Genomic DNA, 16,250 nt, shown 5'->3' on the forward strand with positions numbered 1-16,250 from the left:
AAATCAATTTGTATCATGATTTTATAATGGTTTGAATAAGTTATTGTATTTTCGATTTACCAATAATAAGAGATTAATCCTATAGAATATTTTTTATGTAGTAGACCAGCCCGTTTTTTAAAAATAAATTGTAATAAATGAGATATTTGATGATTATAAATTTGGATTACGAAATAATAATAATATTGGTTAAGAAAGATTTCTTCTAAAAATATGACAAATTTAGAGGTAAAAATACAAACAGATCAAAGTTTGAGGACTAAGCGAGAGTTCTTTATTATTTATTATTATGCATTTTTTAATATATATAACTTTTTTGGTTTATTTTATATATTGTCATGTTTGTATATTTTACTTCTATCTTTTAATTATATGTTCGTTTACTTTTGATTATATTTTAGTTTAAATATTTTTATTTATTTACTACTTAATTATTTCTATCAATTACTTAATAATATATAAATCATATAACAATTGAATAATATTTTTAACTTTTTTATAATCTTGAGGGATTAATTTTTTTTAATTTTACTTTTAAAAAAAATCCCTATGATTTTTCCATATCTAAAGTTTAGTTATCGTGGTTTAAAAACATAATAGATGGTCTTTGTGCGTTCAAAACTTTTGACGATTGGTCTTTTTTGCTAATTTCGTTAAGTTTTGTCTCTAAACTGAAGGACATTTTCGTCATTTCACAACCACAATGAATATTTTCACTTATTAAAAAAATAATAAAATAATATGCAAAAGGGCTCTCTCTCTCTCTCTCTCTCTCTCTCTCTCTCTCTCTCTCTCTCTCTCTCTCTCTCTCTCTCTCTCTCTCTCTCTCTCTCTCTCTCTCTCATCAAGAACACATATACACACAATAAGAACATACACTCCCTATAACCTCTCTCACCACTATCATGTGTGTCCGGTGTGTATTCATGCAGGTACAATTAAAAAATGAAGAACAGAGACAAAACTAAAAATAAATAAACATCCTTTACTCGATTTTTGAAATCCAAAATCCATTGAGATTTAGTTTCGATATAATTTTTTTCTCATATCGTGTACCTGTGTTTTTTGTTCACCAAGTCAAAATCAATATCTAATAAAATTATCCAACAAAAACTTCATTAAAACAAAATTCAACCCATCCTCAACATTGAATTCCAGGTCATCAGAACAATTTCGAAGCTCCATTTCGATTCAAGCACAAACACACAGTGACAAATAGAAGTTAATTATTTGTTTTCTACAATTACGTACGAATTTAGGCATGATTTATACTTGTGTTTTTTGTTCAGCAAGTCAAAATCAAAATTGAAGAAAAGCACACACAAACACAGTGAAAAATAGAAGTTGAAACAAACACACACAACTAAAATCAAAATCAAAATCAAATCTTTAAGTTCCTGCAAAAAATTCAAGCATTTGGGTGTTAATCCCGATTTTTTAAGAACACGCAAAAATCATTTTTTTTAAGAACATACCTTGTGTGTTATCATGAACTCAATATATGTTGAAGAACGATCCCTCCAGTAACGCCTAACATGTTTGATGAAGTATTACATCAAGTAAGTGAAATCAAAATCAGAGTATCGAGAATTAAGAACACAGAATGTAAATAAGATCTAGTTTCAGCTCGTATTATGCTTCACGGTTACAGAGAGAAAATAGACAAGACAAACTCCAAAAACTCTTATCTAACTCTAAGTAACATTTCCTATTTATAGGAAAACAGTAAAGCATACAAAAAATTACAAAGGACTAAACTTCATAGTTTTGACATAAAACGCCTTTGCAAAATAACATTACATTTCGACACCTTACAACACTACTACTACCTTTACAATCTCCCCCTTTGTAAGCAGTGTCGAAATCAGTTGATCAAAACTTGAGCAGCCATGTGTAATGTTCTTTGAATTTCAACATACCAATTCATCACCTTCTTTAGTTCAGCCTTATCTCCATCGTTATTCTTCTCACAACTATTCATACACATAATTAAGTTTGTATAATGAGCAGTTGTATATCTTTCAATTTCGCTTGTTTGGAAAAAGAACTCCGATGATTTTCCCTTCTTACTCTTCCTAGCAAAAACTATACCAAATGGCTTCAAACATATTTCACCATCCACATACTTCTTCAACTGAGCTTCACTCATTGTCTTGGTTTGAGGAATAGTAACTTATTTTTCCATTGTTGCAACCAACTCAACGTTTGTCATAGCTAGACAATAATAGTAATTGTCTATGAAAAGCTTTATATGACACAGACCCAAATGTAACACATCCTTGCTTGTGTTTTGGAGTTTAGAAGCATCTAAATCCTTGAGTATATATGCAACTTAAATCAAATCATTCAAGTTCATCAAAGGGAAATCAACAATGGAAAAATCGAAAGGTACTTTATTTGCCCTCACATCGTGATATCGAAAATAATGCAGCATATTTTCGAAAAGTTCACCTTTCGTTATATAGAGCACTTGAACAATTTTCACCAATGACCAAACCTCTTCTTGTTCCTTCTCCAACACTACATGGAACCTTAGCTTTATGTGAGAAAAAGCATCCTTGTTCTTGAATCTATTCACAACCTTATATTGAGCAGTGAGAAACATCATCTCGTTGATGGGAAAATCAAGCTGAGTTATATCAGAGTTCTCAATTGCATAACTCTTCCTTGGATTTTTCTTGAATTCATACATTTCGTTGTATGCAACTCTGGCTTCAATATTTTCATAACTGTGCAATCTCGTTGGATCACCTTTGTTCATTGTAGGTGGATCATTTGCACGAAGCATTAAAATACTCTGAATATGACGCTGCTTCTCCATCTCTGCTTCAATTTTTGCCTTTCTTTCTTCTTTGGTCTTTTTAACAAGAATTGTTTTCCCTCTGTCTGAAGTTGTTGTCGTTTTCTTAGGTTTTGAACTACTTTCCCCTTCACCAGTTGACCCAATTACAATGCCTTTTGTGATTGGCCTTCTAGTAACTTTAGTTACCATTACTGGTTTAGCCTTCGAAAATATAGGTTTTGTTGTAGGAATTTGAGTCTTGAAAACTTTACCCACAACTGTTGTTTCTTCATTCATTTTCTCAGAAACATTTTCTCCTTTACCAACACCTTCCTCCCCCTCCCCCTTGCACCCCTGTGATAACAGGTGGGACATTCGTTGGTAAGATAGTGACAAACTGAGACAATGGAGCCAACATCTTTTGAATTGCAGCCTCGAAGTAAAGAAACTTCTGATCAACAAACTTAGGAGTAAAGATTGAGGATGAGCCAGACTTCGAAACAATTCCCTTCAATTCTTCAAGCAGAGTAGTAAGATTTCCAAAACTTGTAACAGCAGCAGTTGCTTTCTCATCAAACTTATGATCAAAAGATTGATGAGTTTTAACAAACGTAGTAACACCATCCGTTATAATATCAACTTTCTCAAGAAGAGAAGAATATTTGTTATCCAACTCACGAAGCTCTTTGGATACATCAACCTTCAGTTATTCAAGCTTGTGATTTACATTCTCACAAACCGTTTTAACATCTTGCACAAAAAGAACATCACGTTCCTTTGCAATCCGTTTCAAAACCTTGAGCGCATCATTAAAAGCCGAAGATGCATATTTGACTCATAATTCGGTATTTTGATCCATGGAATCAAGCTTTTTCGAAAAGACGAGATTCATAAGCATTTATCAACTTTTCCACTTTCTTGAATAACCGAACCTCCTGAGCTTTAAGCATCACATCGACTTCAATACTTGAAACGGAATTCTTACCCCCTGCATCTGCTTGGGATTGAAGTATTGAATTGAGCTTTTTGTTTAGAATCTTGAACTGCTTCCCGGACATCAACATATGATCTGGGATATCTTCTTCTTTTGGATCAAATTCCAAATCAGCAAATGATCTTCCAAACCCTCCATCATCGGTATCATCATCATTATGAGGTTTAGGTGGGTCAGTAGATTGGGATGAAAAGAGAGAAGCAGGAGTTGTCCTCGCAACTTCAGGAGCTGCTTAGGAAGGGGTTGTACGGCCGAGTAGCTCGCCGTGGGGAGCGCCGATCCTTTTTGTCAAGAAGAAGGATGGTTCACACCGGATGTGCATTGATTACCGGGAGTTGAACAAGCTGACGGTCAAGAATCGTTACCCCTTACCGAGGATCAATGATTTGTTCGATCAGTTGTAGGGAGTGTCTTGGTTCTCCAAGATTGATTTGAGGTCTGGATATCATCAGATGAGGGTGCGTGATGAGGATATCTAGATGACAGCGTTCAGGACTCGTTATGGGCATTACGAGTTCGTGGTGATGCCTTTTGGGCTCACCAATGCACCAGCGGCGTTCATGGATCTCATGAACAGGGTGTGCATGCCGATGTTGGATCGTTCGGAGATCGTGTTCATCGATGATATATTGGTGTATTCGAGGTCCAGAGAGCAGCATGATGAGCATTTGAGGGAGATCCTAGGAGTTTTGAGATCGGAGAGGTTGTACGCCAAATTCTCCAAGTGTCATTTTTGGTTACGGGAGGTCCATTTTCTAGGGCACCTCGTCAACCATAATGGGATATTGGTCGATCCGGCCAAGATTGAGGCGGTGATGAGCTAGGAGGTACCGAGATCCCCTTCGGAGATCAGGAGTTTCCTGGGGTTGACCGGATATTATCGAAGATTCATTCAGGATTTCTCCAGGATTGCGTTTCCTCTCACCAGGCTGACCCGGAAGGGCGTGGCTTTCAATTGGGGCCTGAGCAGCACGCCTCATTCAAGACACTTCGCCAGATATTGTGCAAAGCCCCAGTGTTGGCCCTTCCGGAGGGAATGGAGGACTTTATGGTATATTGAGACGTGTCGATATCGGGTCTAGGCGTGGTACCATATACACGAACCACAAGAGCTTGAAGTATCTGATGGGTCAGCCCAACCTGAACATGCGTCAGAGGAGATGGTTGGACGTGGTAAAGGATTATGAGTGTGAGATCCTGTACCACCTGGGCAAGGCTAACGTAGTAGCCGATGCTTTGAGTCGTAGGGCAGAGAGTACCCCTTTGCGAGATGTTTATATGAGGTTGACAGTGATGACACAGGTGTTGGAAACCATTCGGTAGGCCCAAGTGGAGGCCATGAGACCGGAGAACCGCAAGCGAGAGCGGGTGATTGGGCAGATATCAGAGTTCATTGCCGATAGCCAGGGGCTTATGACCTTCCAGGGCCGGATTTGGGTGCCATTTGAGGGTGGGGCACGTGCTATTTTGATGGAGAAGGCGCAAAGGTCGAGGTTTTCGATATATCCCGGGGCCACTAAGATGTATTTGGACCTGAAAAGAGATTATTGGTGGTCCTGTATGAAGAGGGATGTGGATTGGTTTGTAGAAAGGTGCTTGACCTGTCGTAGGGTTAAGGCTGAGCACCAGTGTCCGCATGGCAAGTTGCAGCCGCTTGAGGTTCCCCAGTGGAAGTGGGAACAGATTTCCATGGATTTTATCACCAAATTGTCGACGACTGCGAAAGGCGTCGATGCAATTTGGGTGATCGTCGACCGGCTGACGAAGAGCGCTCATTTTCTTGCTATCAGTGAGAGCTCATCAGCAGAGAGACTAGCAAAAGTGTATGTGAGAGAGGTGGTATCGCGGCATGGTGTACCGATCTCGATTGTGTCGGATCGAGATGTGCGTTTCACCTCCAAGTTCAGGAAGAGGTTCCATGAGGAGTTAGGTACTAGGCTGCATTTCAGTACCGCTTACCACCCGCAGACGGACGGACAAAGTGAGCGGACGATTCAGACGCTCAAGGACATGCTTCGGGCATGTGTGTTGGACTTCGGAGGAAGTTGGGACACGTATCTACCTTTGGCTGAATTTTCTTATAACAAAAGCCACCATTTGAGCATTGGTATGCCTCCCTTTGAGTTATTGTATGGGAGGAGGTGTCGGACTCCCATTTGTTGGGGAGAGGTAGGGCAGCGAGTGATGGGCAGTACTGAGATAGTGCTTCAGATGACAGAACAGATACAACAGGTTAGACAGATATTGTTGACGGCCCAAAGTCGCCAGAAGAGCTACGCGGATAGGCGTCGATCCGAGCTCGAGTTCCAGGTTGGAGATTTTGTACTCCTGAAAGTGTCTCCTTGGAAGGAGTGATTCGATTCAGGAAAAGGGGAAAGTTGGGTCCCCGGTATATTGGACCATTCAGGGTTATTGCGAGGGTGGGCAGGGTAGCATATCGATTAGAGCTACCTGCGGAGTTGAGCCAGATTCATGATAGCTTCCACATGTCGCAGTTGAGGAAATGTTTAGCCGACGAGTCGGCAGTGGTACTTTTGGAGGATATTCAGGTGGATGTGATTCTGAATTATGCGGAAAGGCCAATCGCGATCCAGGATTAGAAGATCAAAGTTCTGAGGAACAAGGAGGTGTCACTGGTGCAGGTCCAGTGGCAACATCGGAAAGGGTCCGAGCTGACCTGGGAGCTGGAGTCGGAGATGCGGGTGCAGCATCCAGAGTTGTTTGTCGAATAGGACTTCGAGGGCGAAGTCTGATTCTAGTGGGGGAGAGTTGTAACATCCAGATTCCCAGGTATCCTATGTTAAGTATTTATATGGAATCTATGAGAGGGAATCGGCGAGTAGGCGCTCAGACTCGCCGAGTAGGATCGCACATCTTTTGGTCTGATTTAATGAAGGACTCGGCGAGTCCATGCTGTTTAATGAAACCTTAATATATCGGGTTTGGGACCTATTTAAGGACCCTTATAGCCACCATTTGCGGCTACCAGACCCTTTAGTGAAACCCTAATAGTGCTTGAGCGTTTGTGAGGGAGAAGAAGCCATTATTAGACCTTTGTGGGTTTGTTTTGCAAGAAGAAGTTGACTCCAGCTTAGAGGAGGCCAAGGAGGTTGCTTATTTGTGGATTGCAAGCAAAGGACATCATCCTTGAGGTAGCATATCGATACTTTTTTGTTTTGTTAGAGAATCCATGGATCTAGGGTTTTCTATACCCTTTATTGGGTTGATTTGTTGTGAATATGGTCCCTTATCATGTTTAGATATCAGATCTAGATCCATAGTGGTCCAAAGAACTTATTCCATCTTGCTTTATGAAGAGTTATGGAAGAAATGGACTTAGGATATTGTATTTGGGGCTAAATCATCAAGTAGTGTCATTTGGACGTTGCATGAGTATCAAGTTTGAACCTTTACGTGTTTATTGATCTTGGGGAGGTTAGATCTATGAATTAGAGGAACAGATCTGACCTCAGAAGGTTATTTGAGTATGAGCATGGAATGAACTCACCGAGTCCATGAGCGGACTTGACGAGTCGAGTCGGGGTTGCCCCGCGATTCGTGACAGGTGTAACTCGTTGAGTGGAAGGAAGACTCGACGAGCCATGAGAGCCTGAAAGGATTCAGAGGACCCGCTTGAACTCGCCGAGTCACCTTTGTGCACTCGACGAGTCGGGTCAAAGTTGCCCGTTGACTTTAGGGTTCTGGTCAAGACTGATTCAGGAGAGTTCAGGGAAGGGTAGAATGGCCTTCTACTCAGTCTGTAGAGAGAGTATTGATTGGGAATGTTATTTGAATAATAGGAGGAGGCTAGGTCGGGACGTTGAGCACGAGAGTTTATCCGACTTCATTGAGGTGAGTCTTCTCACTATACTTTACTGAGAGTTATGTGACAGAGTATTTGTATGTTTTTGCATGATGTGATTTCTATGTGATTTATGCTATGTATGTGCCAGAGTTTTCAGAGCTAGGACCGTAAGGTCCTCAGAGTTAGGGCCACAGGGCCCATAGAGTTATGGGACTGGAGGGTCCCACTGAGACACATTGACCAGAGGGTCAACCAGACTTATAGCCTCGAGTGGCTGATATGTAGTGTGCGTGGTATTTTGGGGAACTCACTAAGCATTTATGCTTACAGTGTTGTGTTATGTGTTTCAGGTACCAGTGAGGATCGCAGGAAGGCGCCGACCTGATCAGTACACACACGAGGAGATTTTATATTTTGATCTTGAGATGTGATGTTATGTTTGACTATGTGATACAATGGTGTTTTTATAATAGTTATGAATGAAAATGTGTTTTATAAAATGTGAAAAATTATTCTGAAAATTTGGGCATTACATGAAGGGACCTTGAGTGATAAAAACAAGGTCCCATTAGTTGTAGGTGTCCCATGAGAGAAATAAGGTCTTAATGGATTAAGACCAAGCATTTAGAACTTTATGGATGTCCAAAGTGATAAAGTTCAAGACTTTATGAGTCCTAGGCATATTTGGTCGTTGGATCTAGAGTTTGGGCTTAAGTGCTTAAGTCATTAAGCACTTATTAGGGTTTTGGTGAAACCCCGCGTACGCACAACGTAAGGTTCTGTACACCCAGCGTACTGAGTCAATGACCTCGTTTTCCAGTCAACGCGAGGCTCGTGTATGCCCCGCGTAGCCTTGGGGTACGCCCATTGTACGCGTTCTGTGGACTTTTGGTAATTTGGGCTACTTTTTGTGCTAGTAAGGTTTGAGCCTTTGTTGGACTTGGTAAATAAGATGTTTTGTGTCAGTTAGTGGTAGTGGATCATGGGGTTAGTGTTGGATTAATGTCTAAGTCCATAACTATATTTGGTATGTACTTGACCCGACCCGGCATGGTCCATTTGGGTTGCACTTCACCGACACAATTTATATGGATAATCTTTTGAGAATAGTATGTTTATGATTAATATTAATATATTATAAGTTCTAATATATTAATATGGAATCATATTATTTAATTAGTATTGATCAAGAATTAATTTAGAATTAATTAAGTGATCAAAATGAACTAATTAAATATGGACTCTTGTATATATGGAATGGGCCAAGTTCATTTAGGTTGGGCTAAGCTTTCATGGATAGTCCATGGAGTGTTTAACCCATGGATCATATGAAATGAAAGGTCATGGGTTTAACCCTAGTCTCCATACTATATTAAGATGTCCTTGGTTGGTGAAATGGGCACTAGTGTGGATACACTAAGAAGGGCTAGCCAATTTCACAAGAGAAAACCAAGTATCCATATTCTCTAAAGTATTCCAAGGTGTCTTGGTGATTTGTGATTCCACTTGAGGCTTCCACACTATTGGGGCTAAGCTCTTAAAGCTTGAAGACATCAAGCTACATCAAGATGTATGTATTCTATCTTGTTACATTCATAGTTTTTGTATGCTAGATTAGGATAATACCTTGGATGTTCTTATTTGCATGTATAATAGAGAAAACATAGATCCAAGGTATTTAGGGTTGCATGTACACTTAGGAAGTGTTAGAATGCTCAAAACCCAACAGTGGTGTCAGAGCCTAGACTTGTTTTCTTGTTATACCTGCAATAGAAGCTGAAAAAAACGAATTTGTTGTTGTCTGATCATTAGACTCGGCGAGTCCATGCCTAAAAAGTGATCAAATCGATCCAACTCGCCGAGTTGGTTCATGCACTCGACGAGTTGGACCCCCAGACAGCATATTTTCGAGTTTTTTTTGGCTAGAAATGGACTAGGAACATTACCCTAAGTTGTTTTTGAACTTATAAACTTGTTTTTTGATGTGGTAATGTTCATGCTAATCCAATTTCAAAGATAATTGTCAATAGATTCATGTTTTGTATTAGTTTAAGGTTTAGACTAATTACACGAAAAAGTTTGATTTGAATTATCTTGTTCTTATGAGTTGCTTAGATTAATAGAAAAGTTAATTGAAATAGTTGTTTTCAATCCATTTTAATCTAAGAGTTGAGTATAAAATGTGTTTGTGTAACTTGTCCTCAAGTTACATGAAGAGTCACATTAAAGACTCATAAAACTCATAAAAGTTTGCAATGGTTACAAAATGAAGAGTCTTGTGTCATTGAATAATTTTTTATGACTCCATAACTTGTCCTCAAGTTATGGAAGTTCAAGAGTCACTTCATTAAAGAAAAATATGTAACCATAATTAAATCCATAAGTTATAAAATAAAGAAAAAGTTAGTTCTTTTATTAGTTTAAAGTCTTCCATAACTTGTCCTCAAGTTATGGAACTTGAAGAGTTTTTGGATTAAAACTACTTTAAACACATAAGTTATGGAATTAATTAGTTTTGAATAGTTTCAAAACTTGCCCTCAAGTTTTGGAATTTGAAAAGTTTTCCTTATGAATACTTTAATTCCAAGTTAGCCCTTAGAATTTTAAAAGTTAAAATTCAACCCTTATACTTTATAATATTATAAGTTAATAATATATATATGTATAAGAGTAAAGTCAGTCTTACCGCTAGTACGCCTCATTCACGAAGCCGATCTATAAGGTGGGTATAAGGTTGTTGCCTATAAAATGGCGACTTAATGGGTGTCTGATGTGCACAAAAGTACTCACTAATTTTAATATTTATAACCTAACAAACTTAACTATCTATGCACTTATAGGCAGTGTACCTAGTCAGATTACAGTATAGCTTGGGTAAGTCGGGTGTCGATCATAGGGAACGGTGTTCTAATTAATTTACTTACTATTAATTTAATCTAATTTATTAACAAATTTAATAAAGAGTTTTATCTGGTTTTACAAGATCAGATGAACTTAAACCCAATTCAATAAGTAAAAACACACACTCTTGTTTAGATTGAATCCACTTCTCCCTTATGGCTAGCTAACAATTACGGATTACTAAGTTGGTTTTTAATTATATTAGTAATTTAGTTCTATCTTACCAATATTTAACTAATTCATGTCAAACCATGTATGTTCACACATAATTAAACACAGAACTAATTATAGTTGTAAATACGCTATATAAGATTTGTTGTGTAAACGCAATTATGATCACAATTCTCGTTCTCTAGCACAGCTAAACTTTATTTATTCTAATTATTAACTAAGATTGGTCAATCCTAGCTCTAACAATTCAATGTTCACTAAATTATTAGGTAAACAGGTTCATGCAGTTTAACGGTCACTAAGCTACACAGAACATGTAATTAAGCAATTAGATAAACAAATATTAACATGCTAGGTCATACAAATCAAACACAAGCAAATTTTCACCAACTAAGCTTAATCCATAATCATATAACTATTCATAAGTTCAAAGCTTCATCTAGCTAAACAAGAGTAGCTAGATTCAGCTGCTCATCATAGTAATTAAAGTAACACAGCTAAAACTAATGAAAGACATGTTCTAAAAATAAACCTTTACTTCTTTTGGTGTTGAAAACCCTCTTCCAGAACCTTTCTTTCGTTCTTATTCGTCTCCTGGAACTCTTTTTCTTCTGCCAAAAGTCCTTCTTTTCGTAATAATCAGGAGAACTTATATAATCCTTAAAAACTCGCACCACGTCGTGGCCAGGTTGCGCCACGTCGTGGGCTTCAAGCAATCCGTATCCTTCAAGGAAATCCTCCGCGTCGCGATGCTTATCTTCTGGAACACCCGTGCCACGTCGTGGGCTTCATCGCCACGTCGTGAATTTAGCTCTTATCGTGAATTTATTATTTTCTTATCTTCCAAGCCTCCCAGGTTCCCCATTTTGTCACCTTTGGTCCCTTTCTTCGAAAATCCTTTGTATTGACTGAAAATAACAATTTAAACTCATAAGTATCATTATTCTAAACATATTATCAATTTATTAATAAAAATGTACTTAAATACTGCCTAAAAATAAGTATAAATATGGCAATATCAGTGTCCACTCTCACCCACTGCTTGCTTGACTGGTGGAGGGTCGTTAGCCGAACGGGTTTGACAGGACTAGAATTCTCCCTTCATTAAAAGTATTAATGATAATACTAAGTAACTAAACTCTTAATAATACCCAATCTTAGTTACTTAGGAAAAATGTGAATAAGGTGCTAATCCATGAAATTACACTTTGCACTTTGTTTTAAGTCGGTTAGTGGAGCGTGTGTGGTTAACCGGCACACTAACTTGGACTTAACAAGGTAGGTAAAGGGTGAATTAATATTTATCATAGTATCGATGGAGCGTGTGTGGTTAACCGGCACATCGATTGAGGGGTAATTTATTAAGGGTACCAAGTGATTTGCATGGTTACTTCACACCTTGTTTTGTGATCCTCGGCATCCCAGTCACAAAACCTGAAGGGCACACTCGAGATTGAAACATGCCTTTGAAAAGTTTAATGAATCTCAAAGATCTAGGAGTTTCAAAACCAATTAAAACCTAATAATACATTTCTTTTATCTTGGTGGAAATCGGTGAATCGTCATTCACCTACCTTCAAATATTTTATAGCTTGGATTACGGCATACCTCTTCTAAGTTATAAAATAGTTTGTTGGGTCCTAGCCATAATATTTCATATTGGGTGTCATATTAAGGACTTTAAATCAACTATCTTGAATATCTCCCAAAAGTTGTCTGGTTTAGGCACCTATGATCTTCCCAAATCTTTTGAAACAAGGTTTCCTAATGAAGATGATGTCCCATGGATATCATACTTCTTTCACCTCCTCCAATTATTCTCCCCAACCCACAAGTTCTTAAAAAAGTTTAAGGTCACTCAAGCCCTATTGGCAAGGCAAGGTCTAGGTGTGGTCACATCTTGGAGATGTAGTCACATATTGACAAGCCGGGAGAGTTGGGTGTCAAAGTCTTGAGAAAGTTGGTGGTTCAATCACTTTCTAAGTCACATAGTGAGTTCCTTTGGGACACCCATGAAACAGACTATGACAAGACCCTTAATGATCTTATCTATTTGTTAAGATCAACTTCCTTAAAACTTGATGGACATTGACAATAGTGACACAGGAAATCCAGAAAAGCATTCTCTTCCCAATGGAAAGGGATCGGCCATAGTCAACTCGGTTGACCAAATGGTAAAGAGATAGCTAAGTCTGTGATAGTCCCGTGTACCATTATCAAAGGGTACATATGTTTATATTGCCAAAGGAAGGGGCATTGGTTACGAAGCTGCCAAATGTACCTAAGGATGTTAAAGTCAATAAGTTTGACTCTACTTCAGGTAAAGTCCACTATCTAACTCTGTTAAGTTTCTATTATGAGATTCTTGATACATGATGTGACCGGGTCGCATGGTGGTGTTTTAAGAATCACAGAAAAGTAAAGAAACTTAAAGAAAGAATATGCTAAATCTGATCACGTAAATGGATTTCTATCGCATAACTTGAAGATCGGATTCTTGAGCTACTTCTTAGGAGTTATGAGATATTGCTTAGGAATAGATAACAACAAGTTTTCATATGGGTTGTAAGGATAAGTTTTTCCGCAAAGTTTTTAAAATAAAAGAAAATTTTTTATTTTATTTATTGTAAAATATCCTTACAATGGCATTTGAGGATAAATTGTTGCTTATATGATTCCATTAATAGCAAGAGTGGAAATATGAAATTGATTCTTTCATTTGTGGTAATATCTAAATTTACCAAATAGGGAAAGATTCTCATCACCCAAGTTTCAATTGGACCGGAACTTGGAATCATGCAAGTTGTATAGCATGATGAATGAGAACTTTCAAGTTTTGGAAAATTAAGACTAATTACTTGTTCACATGGATGTGTGAGTCAAGTAAAGGACTAAGGGATCGAGTACACATTCTTGTGCACTGATTAAGTCCACCACAAAAGTTTGATAAGACTATTCGTCATAGTTTACTAAAGCTCAGTAAATATGATTATACTTATAAGCTTAAGTGTAACTCTGAGACATTGGAAAAGGTTCCAATGTATGGCAGAGCGAATAAGAAGAATCAAATTAGGCAGAAGGATAAAAGTTTCTCAAATCTGAAAAGATGGGAGAGTACTTAAGTATCAGTTTTGTGATCATCTTAATGATTAAGAAACCATATCAAAATTAGTTCTCTAAGGAAAATATTAGTGCATTCTTATCACTAAAAAGAGGAACTTGAATTGTTGAAATGGTTAAATCAAGAAGATGAGTCATACTTCGTTGCAATACAAGTCTTAGAGTCATACTCCAAGATTGTATTTTGAGTGACATGTCTTAAAGAAGGTTTAAAACACTTGTCAAATGTAAGAGTAAAAGTTTTCTACTCTTGTACATTTGAAATTGGTAAGTTGTGATGTTTTGGATAAAACAAAGACCAACTTAGGCCAATTGTGTGAAGTGTTTGTCTTGATTAGAATCCGCACTGTCTCTTGGATGTTTGACAAGGAAGTCTTATAGGTCAAGAGGACAGTGGGAGTCTTAAAGGTCTTGAAAGTCTCAAGAACTAATCAAGAATAGAACCTGAAGTTCTTCACTAGCACACGACTTGAGGTTTATAACCTGTCGTGTTGACATATCTGTGCCCATTCCAGTTAAAGTTGGCTTTGCATATGAGTTCTTAGAGTTCTCAGTTTGTTGCACAACAACTTGGAAGCAATGGCAGGCCCTTGAGCTGCCAGGTGGCAAGAAATTAAGATTGAGTTCAGTCCATATGAGTTTGGATTTGTCATTATCCTTGTCTTGTGACTATGGTTATGACAATTCACATGGATAAGAACACATACACCAACAAATCTAAGTGTCATAAGGTTTCTCTCTGATTCATGAAAATGATGGTGACGAAACACTTTCACTAAGTAGATTTTAGCTAGATAGCAATTGTGATATTTGCATTCTCAAAGTCGTTAGTGGAGCGTGTGTGGTTTACCGGCACACTAACCTGGACTTGTGAGAAGTGGCAAAAAGGTCTAACCATTATGATTACGGCATCCCTCTTCATAATTGTTTAGACACACAATTGTGCTATCTAAGGGAAGGTGTATGATTTTGATAAAGTCTTATCAAAACAATCTAGTATCAGAAATCTGAACTTTGGTAAGAAAGTCAATGAAGTATTGATTTCTAGAAGTCCAGGTGATTTCTGAGAACATGTCAAAGCTAGTGGGAGCATAAGTTTTATGCTAATAATCATCATGTTAGTGGGAGCATGATAATTATGATAAGTATTGCAAGCTAGCAATGTTAATTATAGAAAACAAAAGGTTTCAATTGGGAAAAATTGTTTTGCTATAATTAAGGGAGAGGAAATTATACTTCATCTCAAATCTATAAGCTTAGATCGTGAGGTTTTAGTCATTTAGTCAAGGATATATATGAATTTCATGTTGGAATGGCTCAACATAAGGAAATTCTGTATATGGGTCCATTATTTGCGTTCTAAAATTCGATTATGATTACGGCATCTCTTTTCATAATCTGAATTATGAGAACTTGGCAAATAGAAATGGAAATTGATGTGTGTAAAACCCACTAGTTTTAAACCTACTTTTAATTATCAAATAACACACAAAAGGCAGTGAACCTATCAGTTGTGGTATAGTTTAAGCAAGTAGGGTATCGAACACAGGGAACGGCAAATTAAATACTAAAACCTAATTTATCTAATTTAACTAATAAGTAGGGGTTTTCTCTAGTTTTACAAGACTAGAAACTTACTAATTATTACTAACTTAAACTAGAAAACAAAGACTTGACTAGATTCAATAACGGAGAAGTACTTCTATTTAGTTCAACTTAATTGATCCTATGGTTGATTTCGAGGTAAAAGTGCAATGGATTAATTCTTTTGCTAGTTACCGATTCAATTGATTAATTCCGTATTCACTTCATTAATCCTTAGCAAATAAATCAATTTAAACAATGGCCAGTTGTCTATTTCAATTAAATTTACTAGATATAATATTTGGGTTAAGTTAGACTTGCAATAGCTAATTAATTTATCTTTTAATTAACTTCTTGTTTAATGGTCATCTCACAAGCTTGCACATAAATTTACTTGATTTTCTTATTAATCCTAGTTTCATGTTCATTACACTAGACATATGACTAAAAGTGTTCACCAAGCATATGAGATTGATAACTAATAGATGTTCATGCTAATTAATTATCTCCCTATTAACAGAAAATCAATTATCATTCATACACAAGGTTCTTTAGCAAGCTAAAATAACTAAATTAACCAACATAGAATTAATCCTACCAAGAATCAAACCATATTACCAATTTCGTATCCCCAAATAGAAGTTTAAAGAATTTAGCTCATAACTAAGGTAAATAACAGCAAACAAATAAGTTCAAGTTGCTTAATCATGTTGACAAAACAAAAGAAACAAATAGAATGGTGGAATTATGCCCTAATTACTCCCGGAATTGGATTCTAGCTTCCTTGGTCGACTTCTAGGGTTCTTCTGGCTTCTTATTCGCAGCTAAGCACTTCTGAATCGTCCCAGAACTTCCTGCTCTCGATCTGTGGAATTATGTTTAAATAAGCGGTT

This window comes from Lactuca sativa, chromosome 4, assembly GCF_002870075.4.
Source record: "Lactuca sativa cultivar Salinas chromosome 4, Lsat_Salinas_v11, whole genome shotgun sequence".
Lineage (NCBI taxonomy): Eukaryota > Viridiplantae > Streptophyta > Magnoliopsida > Asterales > Asteraceae > Lactuca > Lactuca sativa.